The sequence below is a fragment of the Triticum dicoccoides genome, chromosome 2A, assembly GCF_002162155.2.
Source record: "Triticum dicoccoides isolate Atlit2015 ecotype Zavitan chromosome 2A, WEW_v2.0, whole genome shotgun sequence".
Classification (NCBI taxonomy): Eukaryota; Viridiplantae; Streptophyta; class Magnoliopsida; order Poales; family Poaceae; genus Triticum; species Triticum dicoccoides.
Window position 1 is genome coordinate 428,435,440 of NC_041382.1, and position 20,201 is coordinate 428,455,640.

The window sequence follows — 20,201 nt, forward strand, 5'->3', positions numbered from 1 at the left end:
AGGAGCCCCCGGAGAAATGGATGAATTGGAAATCCGAGTCCTCTTATTAAATAGGGGACGAGGCATACCCGCTCTCCCTTAGAGGGATTGGGAAAGCTCTTCTCTTGCTCTCCGCCATTGTAGGTGGCGAGCCCAGCTCGAACCGGGACCATATACGCTGGGGGGAGAAATCCCTGGGTTTGAAGCTTCACCAGTTGGTTGTGCGGGACGGAACACCTCTCCCAATTTCCAGGCTTGGGGCTGGGGGAACGAGAGGAGGAGCTGCGTCGATCGGCCATGATGGAATGGATTTCTTTCCGGTGCGCTCCGATGAATGCTCGCTAAGGGAGGATGGTATGGTTTGGATCAGAATCCCCGTCTCTTTAATAGACAGCTCATTTGCATAGCTAAGGGGTAAACGTAAAAACACCCTGGCTCTTCACATTCGCTTGACACGTGGAAGGTGGCCATTATTGGGCATAGAAGCCAAGGAGCGCAGCATTTACGAGAAGCCGGACACTATTTAACAGGTATTCGGGATTTGGAGAAGAACCCGCCTTGCAATGCCGAAGACAATCTGCGCGCCGGACTCATCGTCATTGAAGCCTGGTTCGGGGGTTACTGAGGGAGTCCTGGATTAGGGGGTATCCGGACAGCCGGACTATAACCTTTGGCCGGACTGTTGGACTATGAAGATACAAGATTGAAGACTTCGTCCCGTGTCCGGATGGGACTCTCCTTGGCGTGGAAGGCAAGCTTGGCAATACAGATATGTAGATCTCCTTCCTTGTAACCGACTCTGTGTAACCCTAGCCCCCTCCGGTGTCTATATAAACCGGAGGGTTTAGTCCATAGGACACAATAACAACAATCATACCATAGGCTAGCTTCTAGGGTTTAGCCTCTCTGTTCTCGTGGTAGATCTACTCTTGTACTACCCATATCATCAATATTAATCAAGCAGGAGTAGGGTTTTACCTCCATCGAGAGGGCCTGAACCTGGGTAAAAACATCGTGTCCCTTGCCTCCTGTTACCATCCGCCTAGACGCACAGTTCGGGACCCCCTACCTGAGATCCGCCGATTTTGACACCGATAGTGGGTCTACGACATAGGCCCTAGTATGTATGCGGCATATTCATATGATGCTTTTACATGATTGACCGGAAAAAAGGTCCTTAGTGTGACACGGAGGAATCGCTAGAGACTCCGATAAGTCATCGAGTGGTTGACCAGCTCTTGCCGCATCATGACAATCAATTTTTGGCTTTCTCTACTGAGGTGCGTCACCAGGTGAACTGGTAACACAATCGCAGTAGTTCTCCCTTTACTACCCTAGCCGATAGAGCGAAACGTAGGATAGCAAGCACAGGAGCTGGGCAACCCAACTATTGACCCAATACATGATTCAGAGTTGATGCATATAAGGCCAAACTCGCGACGTCGAAGTACGCTGTGAAAGCTGTTCGGACTTTGTTGGCAACTCATTTATTCCCTTACCGAGCCCTTGGCAAATAAGCCGGGGTATATTAGTGAAACAACCATGGGAGGTGTATTCATTTGCGGAAAGACGCGGGTAATTAATTCGGATAGTGTTAACTGGGACTTGAGCGATATGCCAATGAGTAATTGATATATATATATATATATATATATATGTGTGTGTGTGTGTGTGTGTGTGTATGCCACGACCCCAGTCATTTGATATGCCCTGGGTCGAAGGCAGAGGAAAAAGGCATGTTACAGGCTCTAAAAAAAGAGTGCGGTCATCAAAAGTTAATTTTTGGCCTCCTGTCGCACGTCTGTGCCGCCTGTCCTCAGCAAGGGGAATCCTTGAAGGAAGTAGCCCCGTAGGTGAGTGTATGGATCCGAACTCCGATGGAGTCGGTCTTAGGTGTTTCTCCTTTGTGCTACCTACTTTAAAGAAGTATTGAAGAATGCAAAAAGAAGGAAAGTATATATAAAATTTGTTACCGGAGTGTTTGTAGACTTATCCGTATTGTGCTTCCACCGATGCCCATGGTATTTTAAGTGCGTAGTTATGTATGCGCGGTATAGCTTTATCATGTATATGAGATGGGTGGCGGAAGTCGAACTGCTATTTCTATTCCAGATTTGATTGATCTTCAGGGGGAAATTGCTTCTGGTCCTCTGCATTTAGCTGGTGAACCATTATGTCATCCCTATTGCCTGGCGGCCCCCTTCCCTTGTGTTCAGTGTTGAGCTTGCCGGCCGGCTTGAGGACCCAACAACTTATGTTGGTATGATTAGCTGGTTTATTGGGGTGGCCGTGAATCTGGCAGGGTCGGTCTAGTATCCTGTCTAGGTTGGATGGTCCGTCTCTGTTCGCCTTGATTGCCTTTTTCCGTTGACCGGGCCTGGGATTGCTTAATCCGGCGTTAACCGTTGTGTCGCGTGATCTTTCATTATCATTGCGACTGTTGTATTTTATTTGTCTTGGCTTGCCATTGTCGTCTCGGATTTCGGAAGTGCCGAGTCGCTGGCGCTATTGCTTCTATGAGCGAGCCAACTGTCTTCTCCCACGCAGAAACGGGTCATTAGAGCGGTAAGGGCTGTCATGGATCTAGGTCCTTCTTGGCCGAGGTGGCGTGCATGCCATTCATCCCGGACGCTGTGTTTGAAGGCCGCAAGGGCTTCCGCGTCCGGACAGGCGACGATTTGGTTCTTTTTAACCAAGAACCTAGTCCAGAGCTCCCTTGTTGACTCTCCGGGCTGCTGGACAATGTTACTTAGGTCATCGGCATCCGGTGGCCGGACATAAGTTCCTTAGAAGTTGTTGCGAAAGGCATCCTCCAAGTTCTCCCAGCTGCCAATAGAATTTTCTGGCAGACTGTTTAACCAGTACCGAGCTGGTCCTTTGAGTTTTAGTGGTAGGTATTTGATGGTGTGAAGGTCATCTCCACGGGGCAGGTGGATATGGAGGAGGAAGTCCTCAATCCATACCGCGGGATCCGTTGTTCCATCGTATGATTTGATCTTCATGGGTTTAAACCTGTTTGGGAATTTATGCTCCATTACTTCATTTGTGAAGCACAGAGGGTGTGCAACGCCTCTATTTTGGGCCACACTGCGGCGTACCTCTGACGGAGTCCATTTGCGGTTTTCGGCCCGGGTGTGGCTAGGTTTGTCACGTCCGAATAGGTGGCCGTCGTCGCGTGTCGAGGTGTGTCCTTGCGATCCGTAGATCGCTCTTGGGTGTCTTGTTTTACTACCCCAGCCCTGTTGAAGGTTTTACGTACAACCTTGAGCTGTTTTGTTCCTGCCTTTACGGCGAGGTGGGGAGGTCTGTTGTTCGGCTTGAGTTGCCATTTGAACCGGACCAAGTTGTGGTTGGCCTGCCGCATTGTGCGATGATCGTACGGGCTCGAGCACCTTATCGTCGCCCTGAGGTAGTGATCTATGATTTGGGTAGCTTTTAGCCGGGCTGCCAAGGCCGTATTTTTCGGCGGCTAGGACTTCGATCCATCTATCATTAAGCAGATCTTGGTCAGCTTGAAGCTGCTACTGCTTCTTCTTCAGGCTCCTTGCAGTGGCTATTAGTTGGCGCTTTAAGCGCTCCTGCTCACAAGGTTCCTCAGGCACGATGAAATCCTCGGCACCGAGGCTCACCTCATCCTCAGAGAGCGGAAGGTAATTGTCCTCCTCTGAATCTTTGTTTGTGGCCTGTTTATCGGGGCTATCCTGCCCATCGTCCTGTTCATCTTGTTCATTAGTTGTACCAACGGGGTCTTCATTGTTTCCAGCATCATTGTCCATGCCGTCAATATTCTTGGAGTCTTAATCAAGTGTTTCGGACGAATCCTCGACTGTTGCTATGAAGTGGGTGGCGGGTGGGAAGCGAAATTCTCCATCATTAGCCCTTAGTTCGAGCTAGATATCGTTCGGCTGGGAGTCCTCCGCCAAGGACAGATAACGAGCTTAGCACATCGCCCAAAGGCAAGTGCTGGAAGATGTCTGCGGCGCTGAATTCGAAGACCTATAAACGATCAAGCTTGGCATCCGCGGGCTCGTGTGGTTCAGAACCTATGGCCGGAGATGAGTCCGGCGTTCCGGTGGCATAGGCATCATGTGGGACCGGGCCCATGTGCAGCTCCAATGCCGTGGAATCTGCGGCCTTCGTGGTGGGGTTAATCCTCCCATCTTTGGATGGCGCAGCCTGCTCCGGTTCTAGGGCCAGAGCGGTTATAGAAGCGATCTCCTGGATACGGCCCAATGACAGATTTAGGTCCTGATCATCGGGGTGATCAGGAGCGACCACCGCGGTATCGAATTCGGCAAAGATCAAATCTCCATGGATGTCCGCGACGTAGTTCAAGCTCCCGAATCTGACTTGATGGCCAGGGGCGTAGCTTTCAATCTGCTCCACATGGCGAAACAAGTTGGCCCACAGTGCAAAGCCACCGAATACAAAGATCTGCCCGGGGAGGAAAGTTTCTCCGCCGACAGTGTCATTATCGATGATTGAGGGGGCCATCAAACCTTTTAGCAACAACACATAGGAACTCTCAATGAAAGCACCAATGTTGGTGTCAAAACCGGCGGATCTCGGGTAGGGGCTCCCGAACTGTGCGTCTAAGGTTGATGGTAACAGGAGACAGGGGACACGATGTTTTACCTAGGTTCAGGCCCTCTTGATGGAGGTAATACCCTACGTCCTGCTTGATTGATATTGATGAATACGAGTATTACAAGAGTTGATCGACCACGAGACCGTAATGGCTAAACCCTAGAAGTCTAGCCTGTATGACTAAGGTATTGAGGATATCCTTTCCGGACTACACCCTCCAGTTTATATAGACACCGGGGGGGGTCTACGGTTACGTAGAGTTGGTTACATAAGAGGGAATCTCCATAGTTGTTTGCCAAGCTTGCCTTCCACGCCAAGGAGAGTCCCATCCGGACACGGGTACAGTCTTCGGTCTTCATATCCTCATAGCCCTTCAGTCCGACCCATAGATAACAGGCTGGACGCCCGAGGACCCCTTAGTCCAGGACTCCCTGATCCGTCGCCCCAACAACTCCAGACCTTCCCCGAGCTCGTTGAGACCCTCGTCCAACTTGCCGTGATCTCCTCTACCAAACCCCCTAACCACATGCTCAATAGCTCAGTGTAGCCCTTGTTTCCATCATGGTCGAGACCTCATCGGCGCCGGACATGTCGTCGTTGACTTTTTGGCTTGCCTCCATCCAAACCGAGCGCGTCACCGCACTCAGGGCACTCACAGGAAGCCGTGGATCTCACCAGCTTGTCCTGAGATGCGCCGTAGCACCTAACCTGCTAACGCTAAATGCCGGCCGCCGCCATGAGCTCGACTCCGGCGAGCCTGCTCCACCCTAGCTCCTCCCGCTCGCACCATTTGACACGGACGAGTCTCCTTGTTCCGTAGATGGCCTCGGCCTTCGATTTGATCGCCGTGGGATGAAACCGGAATGCCTCCACTGTCTCTGGCCTCGCCGGCGATGAGCCGTGGGTCAATTCCGGTGATTTTGACCCCGGTTGGTAGGGTTTGACTCCTCTCTGAGTCGGTGACTTCTGGGCCCAGCCTCTAGTTCAATTAAGCTGATTTGATAATTAGCACTAACAGTCTCTGTTAATTACTTAAGACACTGACACGCAGGTCCCACAGTCACGTTTGACCTAGACCAGACCAATTGACTTGCTGAAGTCACACTGACGTCATGTTGACGTAGTTAACATTTTCTAGATTAAAAATAATCCAGGAAATTCCAGGAAATGTTTAAAACTTCAAAAATTCATATAAAATCAACCGTAACTCCAAATAAAATAATTTATATATGAAAAATTATTAGAAAAATCCAACCTACCAATCTGGACCATTTCCATGCATGTTAGAAGAACTTATGGCTTCTGTTTAGGACAAATCAAATAAATGGCATTTATATATCCACATATGGAGTTCGAATTTGAATCTTGGATTCAAACCAACTTCATTTAAATTGTTGCTAGTTGCATTAGCTCAAACCACAGCATATTGCCATGTCATGATCATGCATCATAGCGTTGCATTTCATTGATTGTGTTCCTTCTCTGTTGCCGGTATTTGTCCCCTCTCAGTAGACGTGGTTCCGACGATGAGATCAATGAGACCGATGAAGAGCTATACTATCTTCAAAAGTGCCAAGCAAACCCCCCCTTGTTCATTCCAATACAATCCCACTCTCTCGCTCCTTCTCTCTTTTACTGCATTTGGAGAACAATGATTCATCTGTTACATGATGTGGTAGTTGAACCCCTTTCCTCTGCATGACCTGTCATTGCCACAGTAAATAGATGAAACCCACTAGCATCTGTAGGAGTTGTTTGAGCCCTCATGTGCCTACTCATTCATGCTTGTTTGTCATGCCTACTACTACTTAGAGTTTAGTCAGGTCTGATTCATCGGGGACTAATTGGAGGTGTGTGTGAACATGTCCTATTCTTCAGAGCTAAGTGTGTGAACACGATTTGGTAAAGGTATCGATGAGAGGCCATGTAGGAGTACATGGTGGGTTGTTTCATTGGAACCGTCCTTAGGAACTGAGATCTGTATGTGTGATTTAAGATCAGCAACTACCACACATTGGGATCCTTAATTGACTCTCTCGACTTATTAACCGCCCCTGTCCTCTGTCCAGGAGTTGCAAGTAGTTTCTGGTGTTTTGTAGTATGCTACAGGCTGTGCGCAGCACTGACCCTAGGGGTGGGCTATGATGCGGTAAGCACGTGGCACGGTGTACTGGGACGCCCGTTTGGTGCCCCGGGAACCCTACACGCATCGCTCGGGGCCGTAGTGGAAACCTCGGTCGGACTCCCTGTGGATGGAACCTGAATAGGCAATAAACCTGGACTAGGGACTTGTGTGGTTAGGCAGGTCATGGCTGACATGCTCTCCAAGCTTCCGCTTGAAGGTTGCCGAGATACATGATATGTACATGGCAGTAAGTGGCGAGAGCGTGTGTGAAGAAGTACACCCCTGCAGGGTTAACATCATCTATTTGAATAGCCGCGTCCGCGGTAAATGACTACTTGGTTGCTTATACAGTTCATAGACAAGTGAAAGTGGATACTCTAAAATGTGCAAGATAAGTGTGAGTGCTATGGATGGCGTTCTCATAGGGAGACGGGAGCGGGTCCATAGTGGTTTATTGATTTGGTGAATATGTGGACTCGTATGCGCCACCCCAAAAGAGTTACTTGCAGACGTAGTTCAGGATAGCCACTGAGTCAATGTTGGCTTGCTGTAGTTAAACTCCACCACCCCTTTGTTGATACTAATGCATATGTAGCTAGTTCTGATGTAAGTCTTGCTGGGTACATTTGTACTCAAATTTGCTTAATTTATGTTTTTGCAGAGAGACTTCAGTCTCACTAGTAGTTCCGCGTGGACTTCGATGTTTAGCTTGTTACCTCAGCTACGATCTTGTGCCCTCGGCAGGCTCTTGTAGATAGTCAGGCTTCTCATCCTTTTTCATTTGTAGTTGTCTGTACTCAGACAAGTTAAGCTTCCGCATGTGCTTATTGCTTGTATGACTTGAATGCTGGGTCATCAGACCCATGTTTGCAATATATGTCTCCTCGGAGCCTAATGAATAAATACTTTGAGTCATAGAGTTTTGTTGCGATGCCATGTTGTATTTGCACATATCGAGCATATTGTGTGTATATTAATGAAATGCTTGGTCTGTGTGGGATACGAGAACCTAGTTCTTTATTCTTGGTAGCCTCTCTTATCAGGAAATGTCTCCTAGTGCTTGCACTGAGCCATGGTAGCTTGCTACTGCTCCGAACACTTAGGCTGGCCGGCATGTGTCCTTCTTCGTTCCTGTGTCTGTTCCTTCGGGGAAATGTCACACGTTGTTCCTTTAAGTCCTTGTAGCTTGCTACGACTTGGGTCCATACGTAGTTGATTGACATGTTCGTTGTTGGGTCATGTATGCTTGTCCCTGTAAGTTAGTGCCACCTTGGGTTTACGACTAGTCATGTCGGCCCGGGTTCTTTGTCATATGGATGCTAACAGCACTATCATATACGTGAGCCAAAAGGCGCAAATTGTCCCAGGCCAGGTAAGGTGGCACCCGTGGGAATACCGTGCGTGAGGCCGCAAAGTGATATGATGTGTTACATGCTAGATCGGTGTGACCTAGGATCGGGGTCCCGACGGCTTTGGTATCAGAGCCTGACTGCCTGTAGGATTACCAAGCCAAACTGGTCCAAGTTGAGTCTAGAAATTCGTTAGTTATGTAAGGGAATTGATTGTGGAATGGAACATAAGGCTATTTTTACTCCTTTACCTTATGACCTTCTAATTCGAGTCATCTTATCTTTCCTACAGGGTTAAGGAACTAGGTTTTCTATTCTTTCTATCAGGATCACGTGTTACTAAACCATAGACTTATAGGATTGTTGGATTTAAGTCTCAGCTCAGTTTCTACTACTTTCGTAGCTGGCCTCAGAACCTTGATATTGTGATGTTGAGTGGTCATGCCACTATTTTGCAGGATGTCTCAAATCTTTTTGAGCATTTACAGCCGTTATGCTGTCTGAGTCATCCCAGGTTTCAAAATAGTCTGATGCATTTGCAACTCCCTTCTTTCTGTTCCCGATGTTTCTTTGGGCCAGTTTAACCACACTAATCAGTGAGTTGAGGTACTCTGTTGCCTCGACGTATATGTTGGAGCTATTATTATGACCCTAGGTGTCTTATAGAATCACCTAGTACTCTAGCCATGTTTTTGTTCCTGGTGTGTAGATTCTGGCCATTATTCTCGAAATCATCCCGTGATGCCATTTAGTTAGTAGGCATTCTATTCCTGGGATTTGAACCCGAGATTCACTATACTCATTCATGTTGATAGTGTTTCCTGACCCTTTAGGATATTAGTAACCTTTGCAATAGTCCTCGAGGTCCGTGGTATTTCCTTATTCCAAACACCATGAACTACTTATGGCAGAAGTTCTTGAACCAAAAGATCACAATAAGAGTGCTCTCGATGTGTTCTCCATTCTACATCGTGACTCTACCAGTTCTACCTTTCTGCATGGGTTATCCGGAAGAAATATGTTGAACTCGTTCGACATGATAATCTATGCACCCACAACTCAGAAAATTGTATGTTCCTTTGGGTTGTCCCTCTTTAGTTGTTTTCTGACCTTCGTCTATCAATTGATAGTCAAGAGTATGCGTGCATTCGTTCATCGATGCCTATTATTCTTGTGGTCCGTCAAGCCATTCTATTCCGGAATGAGTAGGAGAAAGAAACTCCAGTACCTCGTCCATCTCTGGGATTGGGTCAAAGCAGTTGTATTTCGCAGATCAAAATGCCAATCCAGCTTTTGTTGTGTTCTACCTTAGAGTGTTGCCTCTTTATGTCAGAAATGTCATGGGAATTGCACCACCTCCTATGAACTCTTGATACAATGATACTTCTCGCCGTCATTATTGATCCCTCGGTCTCCGTGTTGGTTTTAACCGGAATGCTGACAAGTGAACTGTGATGTGTGAAATCAATACTCCTAGCAACTACGTTGCTTGGTAGTTAATGGACAATAATCTTATTCTTAGTGTGTTCGTTATTGAATCATCACCCTAAGATTTACCGTGCGACCTAGTCCATTTTCCCTGGAGCACTCCTCGATCAATGAGATAGGGTTGCGCCAATCCATCACTCTCTTGATCACATCGTCTTGCCCTGAAAAGCAAGATTGTTCTCGAGCTTAGTAACATATCGGTGGTTCGTGATTTTCCGAATATCTTCTCCGATGTGTTACCAGGTTGTCACCTGACCGCTATGTTGAGTTCGTGATCAAGTTAGTTTCTTGTAAACCACCCCTTCTCCAAGAATCCGTGTTGGATACCCCTGAGCTAGTTGGTTAAGCCAAACAACAACTTGGAGAGTTGGAAGATAAAAGCTTGCCTAGCTTAGTTCGTTTCAAGGGATATATTTGTGTGTGTTGAAGAAAGATGATATCTTCATCAATTGGTCCCTGTGATCAGTTGTTGGACCTATTGTCTTATCAAAACTTTGATTTGAGTGTGGGCTATACTCAAATCAAATCAGAACCAACGATGTTCATAATGTTGTCTTACTCGTGGTTTTTCCTCGAGCATACTCCGTTATATCTTTTGTTCTAACCAATGCTATCACCTTGTTCACATAGTTGTGGAATTCCATCTTCATGGGAATCTTGATGACTTGTTGTTGAGCCCATCAGCAACATTTTTATCTGCTCCATGATTCATGTTGAACATCCAGCACTGCAAAAAAATACACTTCCGTGTTGATACGTGTTTGTCATAGTAGGTCACGTTTTTTGTCATGCATGTACATCCATGACAATTTTATGACAGAATCAAGATAGTCATATATGTGTTGTCGTAGAAGTGTTCCATGACATTACCAAAATTATCATCATGGAAGTGTCCACTTCCATGATGATAAATGGCACGTCATGGAAGTGCTTTCATCAAGGGTGATCGACACGTGGCATCCATCGTAACAGGTCGCCGTTAAGCTATCGGGTCCGGTTTTGGATCCGATAACCCGCTAACCCTGGACCAATGAGGATTTTCCACGTGTAAAATTCTCATTGGCCGGAGGAAACACGTGTTGGCTCACCGTTGGGACAGATGCCATCCATTCATTGGACAGGAGATGCCTATGATATGTAGACACGTGGCACGGCCCAACAGAGGCCCATTCCGGTGAAAAGGCCGGCCTGTTTGACTTGGTCAAAAGGTAATGGGTCGGCCCATGGAAAGCCTGTTAATGGCATGTTCATATATAGCCCATTTACAAGCCACTAACTCACGACCTGTTATGGCCTATCGTAAGCCCAATAGCTTCATCTGGTCCGTCCAATATGATTCCAGCCCATTGTAACTTCCGGCCCATGTATGGCCCATGATGTCTTTCGGCCCATACAAGGCCATTTGTAACTCTTGGCCCATTAATGACCCGTGGTGAATCTAGCCCGCAATGAACAGTGTACCACTTTATACCCATTAACGGCCCATTATTCCATTGGGCCGTTTCCAACCCGCGTTACCTTTCGGCCTTCTCAGGGCCCATTTAGTCTTGGGCTCATTTCCAAAATTCGGTTACTTATGGCCCGTTACTGGCCTTTTCTGCTTGTGGGCAAAATTCAGTCCGTGGTTACTGTAACACCCTCGATGTGACTATATCTCCCACGTGTCGAGGCACGACTTAGAGGCATAATCGCATGGAAGGCATATGTCGCAAGTTAGGCAATCTTCACAACATCCCATGTAATATGAATAATAAAGGGGAGATAACATAGTTAGCTTACACTCGCCACGTCAACCAAGTACATAAATAACATTACATCATCCAAACACTCATGGCCCGACTACGGCGCCAAAATAAAAGATAACCCAACATGCGACATGGTCCCAATCACCCCCAACTGGGCACCACTACTGATCATCGAGAAAAGAAACATAGTAACATTGAGAGTCCTCGTCGAACTCCCACTTGAGCTCAAACGCGTCTCCTGGAGCGGAATCATCAGACCCTGCATCTGGTGTAATAGTAATCTGTGAGCCACAGGGACTCAGCAATCTCGCACCCTCGCGATCAAGACTATTTAAGCTTATAGGTAAGGCAAGGTAAATATGAGTGGAGCTGCAGCAAGCGACTAGCAAGTATGGTGGCTAGCTTATACGCAAAAGAGAGCGAGAAGAGGAGGCAAAGCGCGAGCGAGAAACTAAAGAGCAACCTGCGCAAACATTACTCCAACACCGTGTCCACTTCCCGGACTCCGCCGAGAAGCGGCCATCACGGTAACACACTCAGTTGATTCATTTTAATTAATTAAGGTTCAAGTTATCTACAACCGGACATTAACAAATTCCCATCTGCCCATAACTGCGGGCACGACTTTCGAAAGTTCAAATCCCTGCAGGGGTGTCCCAACTTAGCCCATGACAAGCTCTCACGGTCAACGAAGGAATAGACCTCCTCCCAAGACGTTCCGATCAGACTCGGTATCTCGGTAATTCAAGACACTTTGACAGGTTAAAACAAGACCAGCAACACCGCCCGAATGTGCCGACAAATCCCGATAGGAGCTGCACATATCTCTTTCTCACGACACACTCAGATTGTCCTAGGTACGGGTAGGCCAGCCCAGAGTTGCCCCTGGTGGCCACCGGTAGCTGACAGGTGGACCAACACTCAAAGGAGCACTAGCCCGGGGGGGTTAAAATAAGATGACCCTTGAGTCTGCAGAACCCAAGGGAAAGAAAAGGCTAGGTGGAAAATGGTAAAACCAAGGTTGGGCATTGCTGGAAAAGCTTTAATCAAGGCGAACTATCAAGGGGTTCCCATTATAACCCAACCGCGTAAGGAACGCAAAATCCGGGAACATAACACCGATATGACGGAAACTAGGGCGGCAAGAGTGGAACAAAACACTAGGCGAGAGGCCGAGCCTTCCACCCTTTACCAAGTATATAGATGCTTTAAGATAACATAGCAATATAATGATATCCCAACAAGTAAAGAAAAGATGTTCCAACAAGGAACGGCCTCCAATCTTCACCTGCAACTAGCAACGCTATAAGAGGGGCTGAGCAAAGCGGTAACATAGCCAATCAACGGTTTGCTAGGACAAGGTGGGTTAGAGGTTTGACATGGCAATTTGGGAGGCTTGAAAGCAAGTGGTAGGCATCGTAGCATTGGCAAAGTAAAAGAGCGAGCAAACTAGCATAGCAAAGATAGTAGTGATTTCGAGGGTATGATCATCTTGCCTGCACAGTTGTCAGAGTTGACTGGATCCTCGAAAGCAAACTCAACGGGCTCCTCGTTAGTGAACTCGTCTCCCGGCTCTACCCAAACAAGACAAACAAGCAACAAGGATACAATTAACCACGTGCAAACTCAAACAACGCAACGCAAAGATGGTATGCTATGCGGGATGCGATGCGGGATGCGAAATGAAAGATATGACATGAAATGCATGAACCTGGCCTCAACTTGGAAAACCAAGTGTGCCACTTGGAAACCTGGCCTTAACTTGGAAATGCTTGAAAACGATATAAAGAACGCCAGAATCGGAGTTACGGTTTGGAAATGGCAAGCGATTCAAAAATGACACCGGTCTGCGATTTATAGCAAGTAGCCATCTAAATGCAATGAGATGAACACGTATGCAAATGCGATGCACGTGATGACATGATATGAGATGCATGACAGCGATAATAACACACGGAGACAAAGAACCCGAACCCGAGGAAATAAATTAACTTAACACCGGAAACGGCAAGAGTTGGAGTCCGTTGGGCCCGTTTTGCGGCCCGTTAATCCGTTGGGCCGTTTTCATAGCGTCATCAAATACGACCGATTAATGACGACCCATTATTTTCGGCCCATGAACGGATGATTCCAAATCTAACCCGTTTACGGCCCATAATGTGGTCTGTTATTGGTCCATGTTTGGTCAATCGATCATATGGCCCATAGAAGGCCCATTGATGCTATGGCCCATGGAAGGCCCATTGTTTCTATGACCCTTAGAAGGCCCATTGTTTCTACGGCCCGTAGGAGGCCCATGGTAACTACAGTAAATATGTAGCCCATGGTTATTGTGGCCTAGTTTTAAAAAATAGGTTATTGCGGCCACTAGCAAACCGCGGAAAAAGAACTGCACTGACTACAAGCAAACAAATAAGCAAGACAACAAGGAAATAAATAAGCAACTTACGCTAGGCTATCACGGCTATTACACATATTACATCCACTGGGCATCAAAGTTCGGCACCAGTGCAAATATAGGGAACAAAGCAGCATATCATATACACTGGTTGTCAAAGTTGGCGACCAGTGAAAATAAACGTCGCAGCAAAACAAGTCCAGAACTGAAACCACTTCAGAAGAGCTCAAGAAACAATATCCTGGGTACCCATAATGCTGGCAAGATGCTTAACAAGCTTATTAACTTTCTTTTGTTTGGCGCTTAAATCCTCCAGCACTTGCTGTTGCACCAGAAAGTATGCATCTGAATTCTGCAGGGACTTTCTCAGTCCTTCGGCTTCCTGTCGCATAACATCTAATCGATGTCTTTCAACTTGAAGTTGAGACTCAAGAAGCCGAACTGATTCAGGCAGTGAGTTCGAAGAGCTGGTGCAAGTAGTAGTAGCCAGTAACTCGAACACTACATCAAGACATGACTTTGGGTTGTCTTAGTGTCTTCAATATGTTTTATCAACTTTCTTGGAGACCAACAGGGATGTCTCACTATCTTGAACCTTATCTACATTACTTCCTTTACCATTGCATAACGGGGTACTCTTCTCCAATATTTTATCCGCGTTCTAAAAGAGAAACAAACTAACACATCACAGGTTTACCATGTTGTATATGAAACTCATTTTGGTAAACCAGTTCAGTAGTAAGCTGGTGATACGTCTCCAATGTATCTATAATTTTTGATTGTTGCATGCTATATTGTATTCTGTTTTGGACATTATTGGGCTTTATTATACACTTTTATATTATTTTTGGGACTATCCTATTAACCGGAGGCCCAGCCCAGAATTGCTGTTTTTTTGCCTATTTCAGAGTTTCGTAGAAAAAGAATATCAAACGGAGTCCAAACGGAATGAAACCTTCGGGAACGTGATTTTCAGAATGAACGTGATCCAGAGGACTTGGACCCTACGTCAAGAAAGCAACCAGGAAGGCACATGGTAGGGGGGCGCGCCTACCCCCCAAGCGCGCCCTCCACCCTCGTGGGGCCGATGTTGCTCCACCGACGTACTTCTTCCTCCTATATATACCTACGTACCCCCAAACTACCAGATACGGAGCCAAAAACCTAATTCCACCGCCGCAACCTTCTGTACCCGTGAGATCCCACCTTGGGGCCTTTTCCGGAGCTCCGCCGGAGGGGGGCACGATCACGGAGGGCTTCTACATCAACACCATAGCCTCTCCGATGATGTGTGAGTAGTTTACCTCAGACCTTCGGGTCCATAGTTATTAGCTAGATGGCTTCTTCTCTCTTTTTGGATCTCAATACAATGTTCTCCCCCTCTCTTGTGGAGATCTATTCGATGTAATCTTCTTTTGCGGTGTGTTTGTTGAGACTGATGAATTACGGGTTTATGATCAAGTTTATCTATGAACAATATTTGAATCTTCTCTGAATTATTTTAGCTATGATTGGTTATCTTTGCAAGTCTCTTCGAATTATCAGTTTGGTTTGGCTTACTAGATTAATCTTTCTAGCAACGGGAGAAGTGCTTAGCTTTGGGTTCAATCTTGTGGTGTCCTTTCCCACTGATAGTAGGGGCAACAAGGCATGTATTGTATTGTTGCTATCGAGGATAACAAGATGGGGTTTATATCATATTGCATGAGTTGATCCCTCTACTTCATGTCATCTTGCTTAAAGCGTTACTCTGTTCTTTTGAACTTAATACTCTAGATACATGCTAGATAGTGGTCGATGTGTGGAGTAATAGTAGTAGATGCAGGCAGGAGTCGATCTACTTGTCTCAGACGTGATGCATATATACATGATCATACCTAGATATTCTCATAACTATGCTCAATTATGTCAATTGCTCAATAGTAATTTGTTTACCCACTGTAATACTTATGCTCTCGAGAGAAGCCACTAGTGAAACCTATGGCCCCCGGGTCTATTTTCCATCATATTAATCTCCCTTTAACAAGCTATTTCTGTTGCCGTTTTTATTTCGCTTTATTTACTTTGCATCTTTATCATAAAAATACCAAAAATATTATCTTATCATATCTATCAGATCTCACTTCCGTAAGTGACCGTGAAGGGATTGACAACTCCTTTATTGCGTTGGTTGCGAGGATTTTATTTGTTTGTGCAGGTGCAAGGGACTCGTGCGTGGCCTCCTACTGGATTGATACCTTGGTTCTCAAAAACTGAGGGAAATACTTACGCTACTTTGCTGCATCACCCTTTCCTCTTCAAGGGAAAACCAATGCAGCGCTCAAGAGGTAGCAAGAAGGATTTCTGGCGACGTTGTTGGGGAGTCTACGCAAAAGTCAACATACCAAGTACCCATCACAAACCCTTATCTCCCGCATTACATTATTTGCCATTTGCCTCTCATTTTCCTCTCCCCCACTTCACCCTTGCCGTTTTATTTGCCCTCTCTCTCCGTCCTCCTTCTCTTTTCCGTTCGCCTCTTTTTCGCGTGCTTCTTGTTTGCTCGTGTGTTGGATTGCTTGCTTGTCGTTATGGATAGTCCCCTATCTTCACCGTTGTTTCCCGAAAATGAAGTTCTTAATTTTAAGCAAAGGGAAGGAGAAAATCTAAAAGACGCTTGGTATAGAATTTGCAATGCTCAAAATAGATCTACCAGGAAGCAATCTACTTTCGTTCTTCTCCGCAATTTTTATGTAGGCGCTACTCCTTAGTACAGATATATCCTTGATACCATTACCGGAGGGAATTTCTTGTGTAGCCATACTTTTGATTCTTATAATGCTATGATAGATTTGTTTGGCTCACCCCCTCTTTTGGTTAATGGAACTATATTAACTTTGGAGCATGTAATGCAAAGACTTGAAATTATTGAAAATAAAGTTGCTACCGTAGAGTTAATTGAAAATTTGGATAAAAAGATCCACAACCAAATTACCTAATATGGATCTAAAGTAGGAGTCACTTTGAAAAATATTAATGAGAAGGAACCCATAGTTAATGAAAGAATAAATCAGGATTCCACTAGAATCGATAAGCTTGAGGGTATCATTACCAACTTGGGAACCGCTTTTTCTTCTGTAAAGAATACTCAAAGTCCTCCAACTAAAATTTCCAAGCTTATGTATGTTCCTAAAAATAAGGGTGAATCCTCTAGCAAGGAAACTGCGGATCTCAAATCCATAAGTATTCATCCCAATCTTTTTGCTATCATTAAGGAACCATTTGCTACAAATGAATTTTTTGATTTTGTGCCTAGAAGTTTGATAATTAATAAAAATAAAGAAACTCCTAAGGTTCATATATGTCTCATTAAAGAATTTTGAACCAAAGATGGCAATACCTAGATCTATCTTCGCTTTTATGCCTAGCTAGGGGCGTTAAACGATAGCGCTTATTGGGAGGCAACCCAATTTTATTTTTATTCCTTGCTTTTTGCTCCTGTTTAGTACTAAATAATTTAGCTAGCCTCTGTTTTGGTTGTGTTTTTATTCTTTAATTAGTGTTTGTGCCAAGTAGAACCGTTGGGAAGACTTGGGGAAAGTCTTTTTGATCTTGCTGTTAAAAACAGAAACTTTAGCGCTCACGAGAATTGCTTCCATTTTTATTTGGAAAGTGCTATTTAGTTAATTATTTTTTCCGATGATTACTAGATAAATTACTAACGTCCAGCAATTTATTTTAGAATTTTTGGGCTTCCAGAAGTTTGCGTTAGCTACAGCTTACTACAGACTGTTCTGTTTTTGACAGATTCTGTTTTTCGTGTGTTGTTTGCTTATTTTGATGAATCTATGGCTAGTAAAATAGTTTATAAACCATAGAGAAGTTGGAATACAGTAGGCTGAACACCAATATAAATAAAGAATGAGTTCATTACAGTACCTTGAAGTGGTGTTTTGCTTTCTTTCACTAACGGAGCTCACGAGATTTTCTATTTTGAGTTTTGTGTTGTGAAGTTTTCAAGTTTTGGGTTAAGTTTTGATGAATTATGGAACAAGGAGTGGCAAGAGCCTAAGCTTGGGGATGCCCATGTGTAACACCCACGATGCGGCTATATCTCCCACGTGTCGGGGCACGACTTAGAGGCATAGACGCATGTTATGTTTGTCGCAAGAGGGGTAATCTTCACACAATCCCATGTCCTGAATAAGAAAGGGATAAAGAGTTGGCTTACAATCGCCACTTCACACAAATACAAGTTAAACATACTTCATCAAAATACAAGCAAGGTCCGACTACGGAACCAAAATAAAACAAGACAACCCCAAATGCTAGATCCCCGATCATCCCAACTAGGCTCCAGTACTGATCAACAAGAAACGAAACAACACAACGAACACGATCTTCATCGAGCTCCCACTTGATCTCGGTTGTGTCATCTGCACTGGTATCATCGACACCTACAACTGTTTGGAAGTATCTATGAGTCACGAGGACTCAGCAATCTCACACTCGCGAGATCAAGACTAATTAAGCTTATGGGTAGGAAAGGGTAGTGAGGTAGAGCTGCAGCATGCACTAAGCATATATGGTGGCTAACATACGCAAATAAGAGCGAGAAGAGAAGCAACACAGCGGTCGGGAATCTAGAAGTGATCAAGAAGTGATCCTGAAACCATTGTTCAAGATATCTTCCGATATTCTGATAAATCAGCCGATTTATTGCTTATCGGTGTCTGACCGATAAGATAAATTGGGGGATAAATCAGCTGATATGGTGATAAACTGGCCGATATGCCGATAAACTGGCCGATTTATCCCTTATCTTGGGTCGACCGATAAGTTGCCGATAAGCGCTATCCCCAACATTTCCTGAAACTACTTACGTTCAAACATAACACAAGAACCGTGTTCACTTCTCGGACACCGCCGAGAAGAGACCATCACGGCTACACACGCAGTTGTTGCATTTCAATTAAGTTAAGTTTCAAGTTCTCTAGAACCAGACATTAACAAATTCCCATCTGCCCATAACCGCAGGCACGGCTTTCGAAAGTTCAAAACCCTGCAGGGGTGTCCCAACTTAGCCCATCACAAGCTCTCACGGTCAACGAAGGATATTCCTTCTCCCAGGAAGACCCGATCAGACTCGGAATCCCGGTTACAAGAGATTTCGACAATGGTAAAACAAGATCAGCAAAGCCACCCGATGTGCCGACAATCCTGATAGGAGTTGCACGTATCTCGTGCTCAGGGAAACACCGGATGAGGCTAGCTACGAGTAAAACTAAACCTCAAGTTTCCCCGAGGTGGCCCTGCAGGCAGCTCGGTTCGGACCAACACATAGACAAGCACTGGCCCCGGGGGGTTAAAATAAAGATGACCCTCGGGAGCGCGACTCCGAAGGGAAAAGTAGGTGGTGGTGAGGCGAATGGTAAAACCAAAGTTGGGTCTTGCTGGAGGAGTTTTATTCAAAGCAAACTGTCAAGGGGTCCCCATAACACCCAACCGTGTAAGAAACGCAAAATCAAGGAACATAACACCGGTATGACGGAAACTAGGGCGGCAAGAGTGGAACAAAACACTAGGCATAAGGCCGAGCCTTCCACCCTTTACGAAGTATATAGATGCATTAAAGTAAATAAGATATAACAATGATATCCCCACAATATCCATGTTCCAACATGGAACAAACTTCATCTTCACCTGCAACTAGCAATGCTATAAGAGGGACTGAGCAAAGCGGTAACATAGCCAAACAACAGTTTGCTAGGAAAGGAGGGTTAGAGGCTTGACATGGCAATATGGGAGGCATGATATAGCAAGTGGTAGGTAGCGCGACATAGCAATAGAGCGAGCAACTAGCAAGCAAAGATAGAAGTGATTTCGAGGGTATGGTCATCTTGCCTGAGATCCCACAAGGAATAAGAGTGAGTCCATGAAGAAGACAAACAGACATGGTCGAACAGATCCTCACAAACGCGACGTTACCGGAACTAACCCGAAGAAGCAACACCGGGAATAAGCAAACAACATAGTAAAAAACCATCACATAATCATGGCATGATACACAACCAAGTATGACGCATGTCCGATTTAAAGAGGCATGGCATGGAAAAATGCACAAGCAAAACTACAAGTTAAGTGGAGCTCAATATGCAACGGGTTTCATATTGATGAAACACCACATGAATTATTTAGTTCTCTCCCGTTTAAGTACTCAACAAAATTAAATGTTGGTTACCATGGCAAGGGGTGAAGCATAATAAAACTACTTAACTAGGCAAGTTTAAATGAGGCCGGAACAATAAACAACAATTACGGAAAATCCTCATGAGCATATATTAGATTTGGTACTGTTCTGTCTTAAGGCATATTTTAGAGTTGTTAAACATGCAAAGTAAAGCCACCATGTTAAGCTAGGCATTTTTTCTACCCCATTTACATATAAAGTTTGTTAAGTTTGGCGCTACGGTTATTAAGTTATGAAGTAAAGCATTTTAGCATGGCAATAGGCAAAACAAACACAAACAACATTTTAAAATTTTTTAATA